Source organism: Helianthus annuus, chromosome 17 (assembly GCF_002127325.2).
Source record: "Helianthus annuus cultivar XRQ/B chromosome 17, HanXRQr2.0-SUNRISE, whole genome shotgun sequence".
Classification (NCBI taxonomy): Eukaryota; Viridiplantae; Streptophyta; class Magnoliopsida; order Asterales; family Asteraceae; genus Helianthus; species Helianthus annuus.
The window spans coordinates 97637281-97640792 of NC_035449.2; the positions used below are offsets into that span (position 1 = coordinate 97637281).

Consider the following 3512-nt stretch of genomic DNA (forward strand, 5'->3'; position numbering starts at 1 on the left):
TTAAAAAACAATAAAAACGCCAAAATATTAACTATGATCCTAATCTACAAACAATAAAACGCGGCGTATTTATTAAACGCCAAAAAAATGGAAACGGGATGTGACACGCGTTTAAAAAAGAAATATGAAAGGACAAAAAAGCCCATCCGCCCTTCTCTATGCACTACAGAAAAACTGAGTATAAAAGTCCCACATGTCGCCGCTAAAGGCTTTAGCGACGACAAGTCGCCGCTAAATGGTCGCCGCTAATGGTCCGTCGCTAAAAGACATTTGTCGCCGCTAAAGATGTCGCCGCTAAATGTTATTCACTTTTACCGACGACATGTTGATCTTTAGCGGCGACATTTTTCGCCACTAAAAGTCAAAAATCAGTAAAAAAAATTTCCATCTTACTGCTATAACCAATTTTCCCGAATACATACCAAACCATTGATGTATACATATATACACATAAAAGTACCTAAACGTTGACTAGTTCGAATTTCTGTTTAAGTCGGACATAAAACAACCAATTAAACGAAACCTTGGATGATCTTCCTGGAACTTCTATGTGCTTCGCTATGTTTTCAGCAACCGAATGATCTTCCTGATCGCTGCCAACATCTGCCATCATATCCGTGTCATGATCGCTGCCATTCGGGATAAAGAACAAGCTCTCAATTAGAAGTGGTGATTTTAACCCGTTTAATTATGAGCATGTCGATTTGAGTTATTTATTTGTCAAACGGGTAGAAATTTACCCGTTTGATCCATTATACTAAATATTATGAATCATATAAACATTTAACAAAAATATAGAAGTAAACACAAAGTTTATATCAAACACAAGAAAATGTATATACTCACATCCTAGAAGTTCCATAATTGATTGTGCAGACAACTCATTTGTGGTGCAGAGCAGAAACCTGGCTGGTTGTTAAAAGCTTCATAACTGACACTGATTTTATCACATTCAAGGCCATCTAACGTGAACCTCACTCGTTCAAGTAGCATCCACATAGAAAAGCTCCTTCCCAAATCTTGCGGCCACCCTTCAGAAGCATAAAAAACCAATAGGCAGTAAAAAATAAAAAAATAAAAAATTCGAACCAAGTTATGATAATACAATTGTTTCGAAAAAAAAATTACCTGTCTCGGAATAACAAGAAAGAAGTCTTCAAAGGAAGGAATGCTGTTATATCCAACAAAGTCCCCAACGAGGTTCACTCGTAGAAAGTTATCATGTGACGTAGCAGTTCCGTTATTAGGCCCAATAACCACTTCCTGCTGTGATAAAACCAAAAAAGGAAAAAATATGAAATATAAAAGAGATCAAAAGCTCTTCAGCAGTTCTATTCAAATTCAGTCATAGTTAAGTTGACGGTTATTAATATGGCGTACAGTGGTTTTCAATCATGTCTTGACATTGATCCGAATGTTGAACCCAACTGAGTGCTGGCTGATACCACACACGTGGAACCTAGGTAGACACCACGAACTAGTTTTAGATTTGCAGATGGTGTTAAAATGGGAAGATATAAGAAAAAGGATACATTATACAGTTCTAAAAGAACATTAATAATCTGTGTAACATATAGGATGTTTAAAAAACAGCAAAGTCCATACCAGTCGCCAGGAAAACAGAGGCAGTGGGCAGTGTTCACCTTTCCTTTCCTCATATTATTGACTGATTTTACAACAAATAAGATTCATTATCAGAAGGAAAAGAAAGAGCGTTTAAATGCATAACATAATATGTAACCAATTTCAAAAAAAAACTTACAAAAGTTTCCACAAGATGAAGGTACCCGATGCCACTTCCCACAAGGACAACAAGTTGGCTATAAAGAAAAACATTTGAGAAGATGAGAAGTATTTTAACAATTTTTCAAATATAAAATTTCATTTATGTCAAGCATGAAATCAAATGGTGCGTTTAATGGTATCTAAATCAGTCAACTTCTTCCTCCAATCACACTCCTACTATTTGCAGATGATGAGCTTGTTTCGGGAGAATGGTTTGAAGGCAACATTAAAAAATTTAACGGGAAACCAAAGCAGCTAGATTATGCACATAGTGATCAATTTGAAACAATCATAAGGGTGGAGGGTATGGTTCAATCACTCTAGGGTGTTTGACTCATTCTCTACCCAATAATAGCATGTCATGTCAACTCCCCATTCTACTCCCCATTTTACACTCAATCACTAGGTATGGTTCAAACACCCCTCAATTTAAAAAAAAAAATTGATTGGTTGTATCTCTCCTCTCCCCTCTCTCTATCTACTCTCCTCTCTCCTCTCATCGGTGACTATACACCGAAATCAACCCTCCCCACTCACCGGTCTACCCGGTATGAATCACCGCTCGGTGAAAGCACTCCCCGAATGGGGTCACCAATGCCATACCGCCCGCCCTAAGATGACGAAAGATTCAATGCACATTGTGATGTATTTGAAGTTGAAGTTAATTGTCACTTCTGGTCATAAACTCATACTAACCCATCAACACACTACCAATCAACTTCAAAGTTTATAAAAAAAAGTTATGCTAAAGCACAATACCAATATATGTTCTGATACAATTAAGTGGTACCTGAGTATGCTCGATTACACATCCTTAAATTTAAGACACACCCCTGTATCAGCCAAGCCATAACACGGTGATCACCTCCAACAAACAACGATTTTGGTTCCTCAACCTGAGTGCCGCCTGGCAAATCAGAGAAGAGGTTCGGCAAATCAGCTAGGGCTTTAGCAGCTTTAACCTTGAGCCGCCCTGCTGACACCCAAGCCTAATGCTCTGAAACATGGTTCAAAAATATAGATTCAACACTAAAGAGGAAGAGGAAAAGTACCTGGTGGTCCGGCAGTGCTGAGAAGGTGGTGCGGCGGCGCTAGGGAGGTGGTCCGGCGAGGTGGTTGCGTCAATTTAGGGTTTGGGGTTGGTGTGATTTGGGAGGGAATGGGTGAATCTCTTGCCCGCCAGTGGTTTTGATAACCTTGCATGCTCTAATAAAACACCAACCCTTAGATTGCTTAATGATCGAACGGCTAGGGATGGATTAAAAGGAGAGGACACGGATTGGACTTTTAGCGGCGACATTTCGGAAGTCGTCGCTAAAGAGGTCGCCACTATTACTAGTTTTTCTTGTAGTGATGCCGCGTGACACGTGTTAGGCCAGGAAGCGTTCTCACCGTTCTCACATTTTTGAGCGTTTTCTCCTGATCCCGTTTCTCTCTCTCTCTCTCTCTCTCTCTCTCTATATATATATATATATATATGTATGTATATATAATTATAAAGGGATCATTTGAGAAGAAAAATTAATTGAGAAGATAAAAGACAAATGGTACAATTGTAAAATATTAAATAGCTTTTCCCTTATCTAATTCATTATTTTCTTTGACTAATTAATTAGTCATAAAGAATATCATCCTCTACGTCTTAAATTTTTTATCTACACACATTAAAATTTATTTTACACAACTTGTAACTTATCCTACACTCTAAATTCTTTTTTTAGAATATA

At 38.0% G+C, this 3512-nt stretch overlaps 1 long non-coding RNA gene across 2 annotated transcripts; it reads right to left on the reverse strand.

Moving 5' to 3' along the window:
- Positions 1-372: 372 nt before the first annotated feature.
- On the reverse strand, positions 373-2967 carry LOC110924836. 2 transcript variants are annotated; one of them, XR_004886662.1, is made up of 8 exons: positions 2838-2967; positions 2576-2758; positions 1763-1820; positions 1606-1666; positions 1381-1459; positions 1129-1263; positions 847-1031; positions 373-629 (listed from the first exon to the last, which is right to left on the reverse strand). It is a non-coding gene; the product is annotated as an uncharacterized LOC110924836 (long non-coding RNA). The 2 variants fall into 2 exon arrangements; XR_004886661.1 differs by having other exon boundaries at positions 1129-1266.
- Positions 2968-3512: the final 545 nt, after the last annotated feature.